Consider the following 16,730-nt stretch of genomic DNA (forward strand, 5'->3'; position numbering starts at 1 on the left):
TCTTTTATGGACCCTATTAAGACAGTAACTGAGCATCCTGTTGCAAGAGTGCAACTAACCTTAGCCTAACAAGGATTGGGACCACGAGGTAACAAGCGTAAATGGCTTTAATTGCTTTAACCAACTCTGAAAGGAATGGAAACGGGAGACTCACGCTCACTGTTCACAATTACACTTACTGTCTAACGAAATGCAGGCTGAGCACCAGGCACCAGGAGTTCATGCTGAGGTTCATGCTGTTAGTATCTGGAATCAGTTCGCTGGCTAGGCGATCCAAGCAGAGGGCACCCCCTGGAGGTCCTTCTTGGTGATCCTCTTTTGGGTTCTCTCTCTCTCTTCATTGGATCGATAATGTTATAGGCCATGTGCAGCTTCTGGGTCCATAGGCATTCCACACTGTCCTTTCTGGGCCATGTGCACTCTGTGCAGGGGGCCTTGTGCACTCAAGTTCACACCATACAGTCATTCAGGAAGGGGGAACCATGAGGGGAATTTACAGAACCTATACCAATAACAATTCAACTGGTAAACAGATAACAATGTCCTTCGCCCTCTACACATCCCTCAACCATTATCCTTGCAACACCCCTAGAACTTAAGGCAATGCTGTTCTCCCTATTGTACAGATGGGGAAGTAGTAAGACTACGGTCATGTCTGCACTGGCAGTTACAGTACTGGTCACAGAGCGCAGTAGTGAAGTCGCTATTGGGTGTCCACACTGTCAGCCACCAGCACATTAGTGTGACCATACTTGAGGCATTTGCAGCGCCTTTTGGAGCAGTGCATTCTGGGCAGCTATCCCACCGAGCATTTCTTCCTCTTCTGCTGTAGAGGTTTGGGAGGAAGCGCAGGAGATCTTGGGCTGCGTTCCAATGCCCTGGAGGACATCACTTCACATCCCAGCCTGCGCTTCCATCTGCATTTGGCACCATCTTTCAGCAGTACCTATGTTGCACGCCATGCTTCCTTGGTGCACAGGAATAGATCTGCAGCTGTTGACAAAAATGCTGATTGGTCTCACTAACACATCACAGATGGCAGTTGGGTTATTGCTAAAGCTGTGAAGTGACTATGAGAAGTCCGAGTAATGTGAGTCTGACACAAGTTTTCTTGTGTCATTCACGGAGGGCCTGACCACAGTGAATGCCCCTCTTGGGCTCGGGAAACAAGCACTGAGTGCTGGGATCATATTGTCATGCAAGCCTGGGATGACAAGCAGTGGCTGCAGAACTTTCAGATGAGGGAAGCCGCTTTCAAATTCATTCTAGCAACCCCTAGCCTACCTCCATCATACTCATCCAGGAACGCACCCCTGCAATTAACTCCGGTGCCAACTCTGTCCACACATCTATACAAGCGACATCACGACAGGACCTAAGTACATAAGCCACCATATCAGAGGCACATACAACTGCACATTCATCAATGTGATCTATACCATCAAGTGCCAGCAGTGCCCCTCTGCCAAGTATATTGTCCAAACTGGACAGTCTCTGTGACACAGGATAAATGGACACAAATCAGATATTCAAAATGATAACATACAGAAACCTGTTGGGGAACATTTTAACTTGCACCCATCTGATCATGAGTTTTTTTCAGAATGTGAGCTGCTTGTTGCCAGAAATGAAAGATCAGTGTGAAATTTCAAGAAATTCTTTCTAGGAAATAACTTTCAAAAATCAAGGTGCATACCAGTGAATGGGGATTAAGAAACATTTCAAGACCACCACAGTTAGCAAAGTAGCAACCTACGAAAAGCCCAGACATCATGTTATAGTTAAACTTATAAGTAGGCCAAACTTTTGCAAGCATGCAAATTCATACTTAAAGTAACTCCATGTGTATTTTTGTTAAATTTTGGCTCATGCACTTTTAAAGATCCTAAAGCCCTTATGGCTTAAATTTTGAGCATCCACAGCACTCAGAGTTTGCAGAAAGGCAAAGTGAGCTCTGTAGTGTCTGTGTATACTTGTTTTCCTAGCCCCATTGTAGACTTGTTAGTTCTGTGTCCAGTGACAATTGATCAGCAGATAGGATGACAGGTCCTGGTGTAGAATTAGGTGCTGAATAAGGAATGGAGAATTACTGCCTTCTATATGCTGTTTGTCTAATACAAATGCTATTTGTCAGTAATCCCTGTCTGTGCAGTGTGAATGGCCGTAAAGAAGGTGCGACCTGGAATATCCACGCTGAGATTAAGAGCAAAATATCCTGGATTTTGTGATGACTGCAGAAATTAAATTGTTATGGATGGATAAGGCTGAGTTACTGATTTTCCTATGGTGCTTTAACTGTGAAATTAAAATGTTTGGGTTTCTTGTGAGTAGGTTTCTGTGTGAATTTCCTGGTTTTGTTTGTGCTAAGGACAACAATTTTTTTAAGGATTCCGCAAAAGAGTGGATGACAGCATTATTAACAAGCATTCTATTGCTTCAGGGGGTAGCTGAGTTAGTCTGTTAGGGTATGTCTACACTACAGTGTTATTTCAAAATATCTTATTTCGAAATAACACATCTACACACAAAATGCATTTTGAAATAGCGTTTTGCTATTTTGAAATAGCGCGTCCACACTGAATGGACACTGAATTGCATTGAAGGCTGGCCGGAACCAGGTCCAGCAGGACATCAAGTCAGGAGTTTATTTGTGTGGCTGCTGCCTGAGTCTATCTCAGGCTTGTACTTAAAGGGACCCCTCACACACACTCTGGGCAGCCGGATCTCAGCTTTTCCTGCTTGCTTGCCTACCTCATTGAGGGACACAAAGCATTAGTGTCTCTGTATGCTGTGGTTGCCCTCACTTGGGACACCACAGCACTCTGCAACAGAGAGCCGGTGTGACCCCTGGGCGCTCTGGTGCTTCTCGTGAACACATTGCTGTGAGCCTGGTTGCACTTTCTGCAGGCTGCCAGCCAGGAGGTCCATCAGGGGGCTGTCAGTATCCAGGAGGCCCTGCGGGAAAGCTTCCACCCTGAGGAGCACTAAGAGTCTCCCTGGTTTGCCCCACTGGGGGCTTGTGCCTCATTCCTCCCCCACATTGTTCCACTTACCCTCCCAGCCCCCCCTTCCTGGTGTCAAATAAAATACACATATTTTCATGAACACAAATTCTCTTTATTTAACAAAACTGGGGGGGGGGGGGAGAATGAAACTGGTGAGACTGGAGAAAGGAGGTGGGAGAGAGGAGGGGGAGGGGGAGACCTGGGAGGAGGGAGGTGGAAGGGGGAAGCAAGGGAAAGAAGGGGAAGGGGAAGCTCAAGGTTGGGGGTCTTGACGGACCAACTTGATTTTCATGCAAACCTGCTCCTGGGTTTGCATGTGGCCTTTGGTGGCCAGGCTGGCAGCTATCCTGCCATAGATGGCCGCATTCCTCAATCTAGTGCGGAAATCATGGACTTGAGGGCATCCCCCCCAAACCTGAGTAAGGTCCACCCTGATCTCCACCCTTGACCAGAAGGCACTCGCCTTCTCCAGGCCCTGGCAGGCTCCTGGGAGCTGACAGGCTGCTCCTGGGGAGTGGTGGAGGGCTGGCTGCCAGTGGCTTGCTGGCTCATGTTTTGGGGCCACTGGGTCAGGGGCAGTGACTGCTGGCTCTGGGCTGGCAGGCTTAGAGCTGTCACAGGCACTGTGGCCAGAGTCAACACCTTTAAGGGCTCCGGGGATGGGGGGAGGGAGAGGAGTGTTCTTGTTTGAGGCTGGAGTGGCCACCAGGGCACCCTGGGAAGGCTGGAGGCCCCCTATTTCGAAATAAGTGTCTACACAGCGCTTATTTCGAATTAGCTATTTCGAATTTGGCGGTACTCCTCGTAGAATGAGGTTTACCAAATTCAAAATAAGTGCTCCACTATTTCGAATTTATTTCGAAAAAGCGGTTTGGCTGTGTAAATGCTAGTAAAGTTAATTCAAAATAATGGCTGTTGTTTCGAATTAACTTTGTAGTGTAGACATACCCTTACAGAAAAAAACAACAAATGGTCTGGTAGCACTTTATAGACTAACAAAACATGTAGATGGTATCATGAGCTTTCGTGGGCACAGCCCATCGTCTGCCTTCAGATGCCACACATTGTTTACTGGTGCCACCTATATTTTTCAGTAGGGAAGGGCAACCACAAATAGTGGTAGGGCCGCATGAGTGGTCCTCCTTCACCTCAGTGGGATGCAGCAGCCCACGACCCACTGGGGTTCCACCTCTAGACGGACCCATGACCCCCCTGTCTGCCGCTCCTCTCCCATGTACCTCTTGCACACTGGAGCACCAGAGCCCTGCAATTACCTGCTCCTTCCCCTTTCCTACTAGTGCTTTTGGTGCATGTGAATCGCCTGATTCATGCTCCATCCCTGCTCCTTTCCCTCCCTCCCAGAGCTGGAATGCCATGAACAGCTGATTAGCAGTGTTCCAGCTCCTCTGGTGGGGAGAGGGAGCAGCAAGGAGGAGCACATATCAGGCGATTCAGGGCTCCTCCAAAAGTGCTGGAAGGGAGGAAGGGAAAAGGAGTAGGAAGTGCAGGGCTCCTGCGCTACACTACAGGAGGCACATGCGGGAGGGGAGCAGCCAGAGTGTCCATGGTCCATAAGTGGAGCCCCAGAGGACTTCATATGGCCCACAGGTTACACACCACTGCTTTACAGAGGCTCTTAAAAACCAGGGCTAACAATCATCCTGTTTATGAAACAAGATAGATTTTGCGATCCCAGCATAAGCCAGTAAATGGTCTATTGTTACCTATTATTGTTGGCGTTAAGTTGTTGGAGACTTAACTGGGAATTTTCAATCTGCTGCTTCAGCCAATCTGTTTCTTAATTCAGCTTAGTCTTGGCAATCAAGATAATGGCCAAACAGGGTTACAAAATAGTTTGAGAACTCCTTTCCAAAATAATTCCAAGAAAAGTGAGGTATTAGGGGTTTTTTAAACCGATAAAATGCTATTTCATATTAAAATTTAATTGTGGACCTAGGAAAACTTTTTCAGCTAGCAAGAGGTTGGTTGCTGCTGCTTCCCCTTCTTTCCCCCTCCCATTTACCAAGAATGAACTTTTGCAACTTAGTTTTCTAAGAGGAAATAGAAAAGTCTTAAGGCTTTGTCTATACTGGCAATTGAGCGACAAAGCTTTTGTTGTTCACAGCTGCTTAACCACATCTCCTGAAGAAAGACAGGAGTTTTCTTAGGGCAAGTACTTAAACAGTGCCCTGTCCACAAGATTGCTCTCCTGCTAATAAAGCAAATGCTGCTCATGGGGGTAGATGTTTTTTATCAGGCAGAAGTGCAGACAAATAATATTTACATTGACTGACTTTTAGCGACATGACTGTGTTGACTTCAACTTGTCTCTAAAAGCTCAGAAGTACAGCCAGTGCTGAGGAAGTCATTAGAATTCAAATGGGAAGTTGGGCTTCTGAGTACAAAACTATATTATTTTGTCAGTGCTCTCTTGCAATTGGCTGCTTTTTTTGGACCTGTGGAATTTCTTCGTATTCGGATATAGTTAGACGCTCCAGCAAAGGCTCCTGTTCAATGTTTCCTCTAATTTTTTCCCCCAGCACTGTGCAGAATAAAATTTTGTTATGTGTGCCAAGGCATGGGGAGATGTGTGCCTCCTGTAGAAACACATGCTGTCAGCTGTGGGTGCTCTGCTAATCAGCTAGGTGGCATTCAGATCTCTCCTGGGTGGCCTCCTAAGCACATGGCTTACAGGGAGCACTGCTCCATCCATATCCATTTCTGGGCAGAAAAAGACCCAATTTGAGCCAAATGTGACAGTTTAGCAAGAATGAGCTTGTGGTGAAGTCTATTGACTGGGTTTCAGTTGAGCTAGATTGAGCTCCCAGCAATTTCACAGGCTCTCTGCATCATACTGAATGCTTAATCTCTCTGTGCCTTAGTTCTCCATCTATAACACTTGGGGATAACATTTTCTGTCTCACATCCTTTTTCTGTGTTGTCTATATAGACTCTAAATTGTTCGGGGTAGGGGCAGTACCTTATCCCTTGTTTGTATGGGGTTCCAATCTGTTATGGTCTCTGCACTTACAGAATAGAAATAATAGTGCAAAGAACCAGTTGTATCTGATAGATACTGGCCCAGTTGTGGTGGTATCAATGTAAATCTGACCCTAATGAGGACTAAGACTCTCTTCATGTGGTGTAGGGAATAGTTTAAGATTGCAATTTGCTCAACCTCTTCTTGGTCATGGTGTAGTGCATGGAGGGCATGCCCGGCCTATCGCTGGCTGGCCTTTATGTGAGCCATCCACGGAGGAGTGGAAAGGCCCTCATGCTCTGCTGTCTCATCACCATCCACGAGTAAGTGTCAGCCATGTTCTGTCTCTAATTGTGTACCGGACTGAGCCCGTATCTGGAACGATGCTAGCATAAACAGTGATGCTGGGCCAGTCACGTTACTGTTATGGGGAGGCTGGGAAATGGCAGACATAGTTTCTCTCAGAGATTTGTATCAGCAGAGCATGGTTACCTTTGCAGCCTGGTGAAAAGGAATTTAACTTGGTGAATACAGGGATAAGAATGTATATAGCAACAAGCAGAATACAGTCATTGACTGATACAAGTATACCATGCAAGTGCAAGCATGTACGTTTCTATTTTTTTGGAGCAACTAAGCGCTATTTGAACATTGGGAATTATGTTATATTCCCAGCTAGCCCAGAGGAACAATTTCAAATGAGCTGCTGCTAGGCTCCCCGTGTATGCATCTTCTTCCCATGCCCTTCAAAAGTGTGAACACCTGGGCATGTGCACGAGTTAGTGCTTGACACCCACAGAACCCATTGGTCTCAAAGAGCAGAAGTGAAGGTTAGGGGCTGAAAATCAGGCCTGACATCTTTCTGTGCTGCCCCTGAAACAATCTTATCCACCTGAACACATAACTTTTTCACTAAGACGTGAGGGTGCCAGTTAAATGCATGTTCTGGCAACAGGTACCTGGCAAATGCAATGGACTTCGTTATCTCTTTAACTATGTCTGCACTTGGAACTGGAAATGTAGAAGCCAGATGGAGGAGACGTGCCAGTCCAAGGCACTAGGACAGTTAATCCCTCCTGCTGTTTGCACCGCCATCTCCAAACTCTGTCTTTAGTACACAAGTTCAGTCAGAGCTGGCACAGGTGTGTCTCCTCACGCTGAAATCTCCACCTGCAGCTCTATGTACAGACATGCCCTGAATCTAGAATGAAACCGGTCATAATTTAAAATCACACCCAGAGGGTCAGATTTTCCAAAGAGCTCAGCTTCCACATCTACATGAAATAGGTAGATTTTCAAGAATGCTTCAGCACTTAACAGTTCCCATTGAAAGCAAAATCAACCCTCCTCCTTCTCTTCAATGAAAATTACTGTGCTGCCCACTTCATGTGGGTGCCTGAAAAGGAGCTGGGATCTTCTGAATATGTGGCCTAGAATGGACTAGATTCATCCACTTCATCACGTGTGGTCTTACTGTCTATAAGCCTGGTTGGAGTTGCATATTACAAGCCACAGATGTTCCACCCCTTAGATTAATTAGCACTCATGAGTCTCATCACAGAAGTCAACAAGACTTTTGGTGTGAGTGCCGGTGCAGATTCAGACCCCAGGGAATAGTTTGCAATCACCTATTTTTAATGGCGTCAAAATTATACTCACTGTGTGATTTTTTTCGTTGACCCTTGAGATTATTAAATCTAGTAAAAACACTTTTTTTCCTTTGCTGTGCAAAAGACCTGGTGCTGAGAGGATGGGAAAGCTCTTGTCTTCCAGTTTTAAATGCTTAGCACCTTGAAAAACATAACTTTAGTGAGAATTGGGCCCAGAATGTTTACGTGATGTTAGGTGAGCTCTCGTGCCATTTTCAGACGTTTCAAGAGTTTTTCAAACAGAAAAAGCAATGTGAGTTAAAAGTATGTTTTGACAGGAGAAAATGTCCTAATGTATTGGACTATAAGACCTACCAGTGAGTCCAAAAAGAATCTGCAGCAAATTGCTTCATAAGAACATCTTATTTATAAGATAAATTACACAAGTGAAGAATTTCATGTGATACGGGAAAAATTTCTCTGGCATATATAAAAGTAAACACAGATGTGAATGTGAAAGGTATGATATCAGTGGGGAGATACTGTGGATGGCAGAGTGGTATGGAAGCCTTGAATGTTGTCGCTACATGGCCGTTTATTGTAGATTACATGCACCTGGAAATATACAAAAATATTTGGTTTCATTATTCTAAGATCAATAGACTTCTTTGTTAATTGCATTTTTTAAATATTAACATTTTAAGACATGCTGCAAAGAATCAACCTTTGTAGATTGCTCAGATATGACATAGTTTAAAAACCTATACAAAACAGAATAAAGGGACAGCTCTTGTTGAGAAACTGTGCACATTGGAATTAAGTCAACTTTAAGGGATAAAAATGAGGGCAGGGGTAATTTAAGACTGAGGAAATGAGCAGCAACCAATTATTCAGCTTGTAACGCTATAAGTTATGCAAAAGGTTAGGAGCCAGCAAAATACCATGTCATAGGGATATTCTGCCCTTGAAAGAATAGTTTCACTCATGTTAGATTATTACATTTACAGGCTAAACAATATAAATGTAAATTTTTATTAACAGTAAAAACTGAAATTAGTGCAAGTAATGGCGTATATAAAGGAACACTACCTAGTATAGTTAAACCTAGACTTACAACCAACGATATTTTATCTTCTTTATCTTATTCTATATTTTAGAAATGTGTGTCTGTCTGTCATTCTGTCTGACACTGACTCTGTGGGTACATCTAGACTACAGATTTTTGTCGACAGAAGCCTCTGTTGAAAAAGAGCGTCTAGACTACAGCCAGCTCTGTCGACAAAGCAAGCCACTTTTTCGACAGAGTCTAGACGCTCTCTTCTGAAAAAGCACATTGTGGATGTAATAGCGCCTTTTTTCGACATAACTTTGTCAAAAAAAGGCATTATTCCTCATAGAATGAGGTTTACCACCGTCAACAAAACTGCTGCGTTCTGTTGACTTACTGTCGACAGAACTCGGCGGTAGTGTAGACACAGGTGTAGTTTTGTCAATAAAAGTCCACTTTTGTTGACAAAACCCTGCAGTCTAGACACACCCTGTGTGTTCAAGAACTGCTTCTAAATGGCAAGTGCTAGGACTGCCAAATTTGGTCTGCATCTTTCTCTTATAACTTAAAGCAAAGTCGGGGTTTGATTGTGCCAGGACAATGGTATGTGCCTGGAATTCCTCTGTTTCTGATAAAATGGAAAGGGAGGGGTCTGCTAGGAGGGCGTTATTCTGCAGAATGATCACAGGTGAGCATCAAGGCGCCAGAGATGGGGACTGGGACAGCTATAACCCCATTGGGCCAGCAGGGGCTGGGGTGGAGAAAGGGATAGCTATCTACTGTATACAGATTGAACCTCTCAAATCCAGGACTCTGGTCCGGCAACAATGGTGGTCTAGCAGGATCATGGATGTTGCTCAGCCAAAGAGCCCTGGAGGCCAGGAGCGGGAGCCAGCCAGGGAGCCCTGGATTGGCCAGCAACAAATGGGCTGGAGGCAGCTGGGGAGCTCCAGGGAGAGGGGAGGCTGGTGGTGGCCAGGGAGCCCCAGCCCAGGGAAGTAACTACACAAATGAGCAGCCCTCGTAAATTCAATGAGATTGCTCACATGTGTAAATGACATGGCATGGTTTAGTATTTGCAGGATTGGGGCCTTTATTTGTTTATGTAGTTTGTAGTATTGCATATGAAAATAATTAATTATAAACCTGTATTCAAGCAATTTTCAAATTTCCACTTATTAATTCAAAATTTGATTATCATTTTCCTACAGCAGTTCCATTCACAAACTTTTTAGTCAATGGTTGGGCAGAAGTATAAACTCTTTTGCACCATGATTGACCTCCTTTTCTGTTTTTTGATGCCAGAGTCAGAAAACAAAGATGGGCATTTCAGAGTTCCATTGCCAACATTCCTTTGTGACCCATATTATTTCAAGATGTTTCAAAAGTTAAAGGCCAAGCTTTTTTAAATTAAAGAATGGTTTGCACCATAATACTGTGAAATAATGGACAAATTGCTCCTTACATTTACTACAAAAATGCTTATTTACTGATTACAGTTTGAAGCACTAGAAAACGCAGGAACAGTGTGTTGAAGAGCCTTTATATTCCTGAGGGATTAAGTCATTGACATTTACTTTGCTCTGGTAGGGGCGGGCAGGTGTCCTTTATCCTTTCAGCTGTGATAAAAGTGCCAGAGGTGTGGTCGAATCAGCTTTCAAGCTGACAGAATGGATAGTTGCTAGAGTTTATATCAATATTAGTTCCTAGCAGCGAATGGTTTATTTATAAAGAGACTTAGAATATGTGAGAGTGATTTCTACAGAATTGCAGCAGAGGTAAAGATCCTTGGGGGAGACATGCTCTGATGTGCCGAATAGTAAACAAGAGTCCACAGTGCTAAGGTCCTAATCCAGAATGGCTTATTACAGAAATACATCCAGGTTCACAAAAGGGTATCTCCAAGGATGAGGTCAAGCCCTGAGGATCATATTACTGTCCATGAATCTAGCTCAGGGGTGGGCAAACTCAGACCCGGGGCCAGATCTGGCCCACCAAGCACTTCTCTCCAGCTGATTAACAGAGGTGCATACTTTCAGTCGGCAGCGGCCCCTCCTCCCCACCTTGCTCCGTCCTGCAGCTGAGCAGCTTCCAGAAGGCTCCTGCTAGCTGTGCAAGGGGGTGAAAGGGAGAAGGGAGGGCTGAAATCAGGGTGTTCCCCTGCCCTTGTACCCCATCTCTACAGAGCAGGGGTCATAGATGGAGACACACAGTCAGCAGAGCAGCTCCAGTCTTAAGCGTGTGACTCAAAGGAGTGCAGAACAGGGTGGGGTGAGACAACAGGGCAGGACAGATTTCTCTTAAAGAGAAACGTAGCTAGCACACACATTCTCTGTCTCACTGTCACACACATCCAGTCTGTGCCAAACTGTTTCTGTCACACACACACACACACATACACACATTGCCACACACACTTTCCCAGTCTGTGCCACACACACACACTGCCACTCAAACTCCCCCGTCTGTGTCACAGACACTCAATTTGTGTGTCAAAGTCTGTCTCTCACACAAAAAGCACCTCTCTCTCACATACACACACACACACTCGCTCTCGCTCTCTCTCTCTCGCTCTCTTTAGCCTTCTTGGGGACCCAGAGCCAGCCAACATAGCTAGTGCACACATTCTCTGTCTCACTGTCACACACATCCTGTCTGTGCCACACTGTCACACACGTGCGTGCACACGCACATGCACATGCACACACATTGCCACACACTTTCCCAGTCTCTGTGCCACACACACACACACACACACAGCCACTCAAACTCCCCCGTCTCTGTGTCACAGACACTCAATTTGTGTGTCAAAGTCTGTCTCTCACACAAAAAGCACCTCTCTCTCTCTCTCTCTCTCTCTCTCTCACTCACTCACACACACACACACACACACACACTCTCACACTCTCTCTCTCTCGCTCTCTTTAGCCTTCTTGGGGACCCAGAGCCAGCCCACGACCACGTACTGAAATATGTGAAGTACCCCCCCCCCTTCAAAAATTAGTGCCCACCCCTGATGTAGCTGCTCCCTCCCAGATAACTTACTGAACAAAATGAGCATCCTGCCTCTGTCAGGCTTGGGATAGAGCTGGCTGGGCAGTTTTCAACAAAGTTATTCTTTTGTTGGAAAAAGCCAATTTTGTTGAAACCAAAAAAACTGTTTGTAAAAACGTATTGGGTTAGATGAAACTTTAATCAGGAAAGCTTCTGAAGTCCAGGGCAGAATTACTGCTCAAGAAGGGGGAGACAGCCTGCAATAGCCAACGGGCAAGGGCACTCATTGGAATGTTTGAACACCAGGCTGAAATCTCTGTCCTGAATCTGGCTGTTCAGTGTCTTGCCTGGGTTTCCCACATTCTGGGTGAGTGCCCCTAGCCTCCTTTCGGGCTCTTCCTTGCTCTTGTATTTTATAGGTGCATTTTTTGAAAGGTCTCATTTTTGTTCCAATGCAAATGAAAACAAATTTCAACATTTCAGAATGTTTCATGGAACTGAATTCTTGTTTTCCAGCCAGTCCCGCGTCGGATTAAAGGCCTGTTCCCTAGTTAAAGGAAACCCTTTCCTGATAATGTCTTCCACACTGCCCTGCTGCCCCTAACCACAAGAAACCCAAAAAGAATGCCAAGTTAAATGGCCATATATTCCCCATAAGCCTTACAACCAAGCTAAGTTCCTGCTCAGATGTGCATCTGTGCGGCCACGCACAGAAAATTCTTCCCCCACCCACCACCTCTGCAGAGCCGCACAGCAGCACTCACACGGCAGGTGGCTGCTCTGACGGGCAAGGCCAGCTGAAACAGCATGGTGAGGGAACCACTGGGGTAGGGAGGAGGCCTGCTCCGGTGGCCAGGGCTACCATGTGGGGCTTGGAGCTAGGGCCTGTTCTGGCAGCTGGGGCCAGGAATGGGACCTGCTGCATGGCCGGGGGAGGGTGCCTGCTCTGGCAGCTGGGAACAGGACATGCCGCATGGCCACGGGTGGGAAGCGGGGTCTGCTCCAGTGGCTAGGAACTTGTGTGTCTAAATAAATTGGGTGCCATGGTGGCACTCGTCAAAACCCACGCACATGACCTCAATATTGATGCACAAGCCAAAACTCATGCTTACAACTAGGAGTTTATTCATTTCGTTAAATATTTCATTTAATAAATGAAAATGGCTTCCTTGAGAAATTTTACTCAAACTGTTTCCATAAACACTCTTGCCTCAGATACCAGCATATTAAGAAATTTGAGGGGTGTGCTTTCAGGGTCCTATGCCTATTTAATAGCTTTCTGATAATAATAATAATACCCTCCTTTCTCCGTATGTATGATTATGGCTCTCTTGTATTAGGACATGCTCTGTTATGACTCGGAGACAGGGTTAAGGAAATAGGTTCAGACCTCCCATTCCTGAGCAGGTGTACCCTAGTTAGACCTAATTAAGAGGGGCAGGAAGACTCACAGGATTTAGGAGAGAGAAGGTGGCTGAGGGAGAGGGGAAAAGTCTGGGAGACAGACTGTTGTGAGCAAAAAAGTGAGTCTGGGAATCAGATTCAGAAAATCCTGAAGGGTAGAAGCAAAATTTCCTGAGCCAAGAGGAGGTCAGAGACACTAGAGGTGTTAAAGCCTATCTGGGAAGCTCGAGGCATTGAAGTGCAGGAAGCTAGAAACAGAGAGCCATGAGCCCGGGGGGAATCTGGTGAAGTATAAGTAGTGATGAAGTCTGAAGGGACAGAGGCATATGTTTAGGAGCTTAAGGTGTGAGTTTGAATAATTGTTGCTAATAAAATCAGCCCTAAAAAGAGGCATGATGCTTGTGGCATAGTTTCTGGGAGAGCCAATGAATTGGTGAATTAAGGTGCAACCACTGTAATTTGATCACTGCCAGAGGGGTTTGATTGCATAATACTTGCTCCACCTTAGTGAAGCCTGAAACGGTGCTTCTTCTCTAATGAGCTTATTTAATAATTAATTTCAAGTAAAGTTGAAAGCAAAACTTTATACACAGTATAAAGTTGAATATTTCTCGGGGGGGAGGAAGGGCTAGGAGTTGAAGCTGAGACAAAAAGTATTGGGATGATGCTTGAGGAAATGGTATGAGTGTAATAAATACATATACATATTGCCATTGAAGAGACACTGTCCCATTAAAACTAGTCAAATTAAAAAAAATGAGTTAAAAGCAGTTCCAGGAATCACGGTGGAATATTGTGTTCCAATGATTTATGGCTTTACAACCATGTTTCTCTGTTTTCCTCCCCTATGTTGCTGCGTGTGTGGGAAACCCATTAAAATGGGAAGCATTTTTTACTTTGCTTCAGAGGGGTAGCCGAGTTAGTCTGTACAGGATAAACTTTAAAAACAACAAAATGGTCTGGTAGCACTTTAAAGACTAATAAAACATGTAGATGGTATCATGAGCTTTCGTGTGCCCGGGGACTGCCTGTAGCCTTTTTTTGGTTAAAACACAGGGAATAAGAGTTTATAGGAACAAAGAAACAAAATGCACTTGATGGAATTCCCAAATGACAGACCTGAGCAACTCCTGGTAAGACTGCTAGTTAAAAATAACATCATATGATTATTTAGATCTGTTTTGTCCACCGGCAGCGCCCCAGCTACTCTACCACAGGCCGGAGAAAAGCCTGGTCTGCTGGGGGGGGGGGCGCACTAGCTGCGCCCCCCGCCCCTCCAGCAGACCAGGGAGACGCAGGCGGCGGACTGAGACGCGCGGCGGACTGAGACGCACCGCGGTCCCGCCGCCCGGGTCCTCCGCGGCTTAGACCAGCAGACCAGGGAGACGGGGAGCAAAGCCGCGGAGCACGCGAGCAGCGGGACAGCCCAGACGGCATTCGCTCAGCCGTCAATTTTTAGGACTGTACTTGCTTTGGTGATTCTGTCTCTTTTCTGTGTGGTTTCATGAGACGCAATCCCATTCCAGGCACATCCCATTTACCTGGCACAACCAAATCCTTATGTTGCTCTAAGTTATGATAAGAGGAAGCAGTATACTGAATTTGGTGGTCCTAGTTCTTATAGTTTACTAGTTCTTGATCAAACAGACAGACAAACTCTAAAATATATAGTAGATAATGATTAGTGATCTGTCCCTGTCAGCGGTGAAAGTAACTTAAAATTTCTTACAGGTACTGTCCTATTGCAAACAAGATCCCTGACAGCTTTTTAAATAGTTTCCTGCTGACTTTGCAGCTGCCAGCTCAGCCAGCTTTTGCCAGAGCTGTGCACCTACTTAATTTCACCGCTGGTCCCTACTATTGTTTGTTGCTCACACTTACTGCATCATACATTCATTGACTTCTTTGGTACAGGACCATGGAGCATGTCTTTTTACTGCAACATGCTAACTCACTATTGAGTGATACATGTCTATAATTGCTGCAATTTGTAATTAAAAACATAAGATTCTGTATACTTAAGTAGTTTTTGCACTTTTTATATGATCGTAAAAGTTATTTTAAAAACCCATAACATTGTCTTCAGAAACCGTGGGCAGGTTTTCAGGTGATGTGACTTGATCTAGCTGCATGGGTAGCTGCAGTAAAATTGTGCTCTGTGCAATTTAAGTTGCTATCATAATAATTAGGGGAGCAGATGGAGCTGTAAGCAACCATTAGGAGCTGTTTCCAGCAAAATGCCAATGGACTCATTGTTTTTAGTAGGAGCTGTGATTGTTCAATGCCTCTGAAAATCAGGCCATTTTAATCACTTCCAAGTGTTTCTTAATGCTTTCTTAAATTGTTGATTTCAGCATGGTTGATATTTTGACATACTGCAGCTGCTTTAAGAAAGTCAACTGTATTTATCCAGCTGGAATATCTTGGGACTGAGTCACAGAACTATACTACCAGTAATTACCATTATTTTCCCCTCAATAAACATGGATGTCTGTGAGCTAATGATATTAGAGGTAGGGAAAGGTAAATGTCTGTGAGCTAATGGTATTAGAGGTGATAATTGGGGAAGCTATCTTTGTAATGGGTAAGATAGTTATTGTCTTTGTTGAGACCGAAACGTAGAGTGTCGAATTTTAGCATGAATGACAGTCCAGAGGATTCCCTTTCAAGTGCAGATTTAAAAGGCTTTTGGAGCAGGATGCAGGTAATTAAGTCGTTGAGACAGTGTCCTTTCTGGTTGAAATGGCAAGAATCTGTTTTTTCTTTGTGATCCTTTCTAATATCTGTTTTGTGGGCATTGATCCTTCACCAAAGGGAATCCTCTGAACTGTCATTCATGCTAAAATTCGACACTCTACGTGTCGGTCTCAACAAAGACAATAACTATCTTACCCATTACAAAGATAGCTTCCCCAATTATCACCTCTAATATCATTAACTCACAGACATTTACCTTCCTCCCCCCCCCCCCCGCACCCCCCTTCTGTTCTGAAATGTGATTTGTCCTTTTCATATGTGTTCACTTTTTTTTAATTGCATCCTTTGGTATATATGGTTGTGACTATTTTCTTCCACTATTTGATCTGAGGAAGTGGGTCTGGCCCACGAAAGCTCATCATCTAATAAACCATCTTGTTAGACTTTAAAGTGCTACATAGTCCTGTATTAAATAAGATAGAAGCACTACAGAACTGAGTAAAAACAATTTCTGCTTTGCAAGGACACATCTTCAACACTTTTTGCTGTAAAAAGGAAATCGAATCTATATATTGGTAACTAAAAATGGCTGAGCTTGTCCAGCTTCAGTTTCTGCAAGTGGTTATTTCTCAATGAAGCCTAGTTTCTAGACCAGTGGGCAACATCCAACAAACACAAGCTATAGAGTAAGAAATATAAGGAACTAAAAATATCTCTTTTGTAATTTTAGACAGTGCAAAATTTCCCTTGTGTATGGAGTTAATGGAAGAGCAGGATTCTATGATAACAGGAACACATAACACTATCACTGTAAGCCAAATAAATGATTTTGTGCAGCTGTTTCACTGAGCTCTGCAAGTTTTATTATTATAAAAATCCATGGTGGCATCAGGAGATAAAGTAGTCATTTTTTTTTCTTTAAAGAAACATGAAAACTGAATAGTTAAATGTACATTAATGTAATACTTAATGTTACAATTTCTGTTTTACCAACTCTATGCATTCAAAAAATA

The 16,730-nt window shown here is 44.4% G+C and overlaps 1 protein-coding gene across 4 annotated transcripts in view; it reads right to left on the reverse strand.

The window, feature by feature from the left end:
* Nucleotides 1-16,730, reverse strand: part of EDN3 (endothelin 3) — a 148,569-nt gene that overhangs the window by 34,366 nt on the left and 97,473 nt on the right. Inside the window, exon 5 of one of the 4 annotated variants that reach the window (XM_075901120.1) lies at nt 8,052-8,189. The exons of the other annotated variants lie outside the window; for them this stretch is intronic. The gene's annotated coding sequence lies outside the window, so the exon portion shown is untranslated. Of the gene's footprint in view, nt 1-8,051; nt 8,190-16,730 lie in introns of those variants that run through there. 4 annotated transcript variants of the gene reach the window in all.

This window comes from Pelodiscus sinensis, chromosome 18, assembly GCF_049634645.1.
Source record: "Pelodiscus sinensis isolate JC-2024 chromosome 18, ASM4963464v1, whole genome shotgun sequence".
NCBI lineage: Eukaryota > Metazoa > Chordata > Testudines > Trionychidae > Pelodiscus > Pelodiscus sinensis.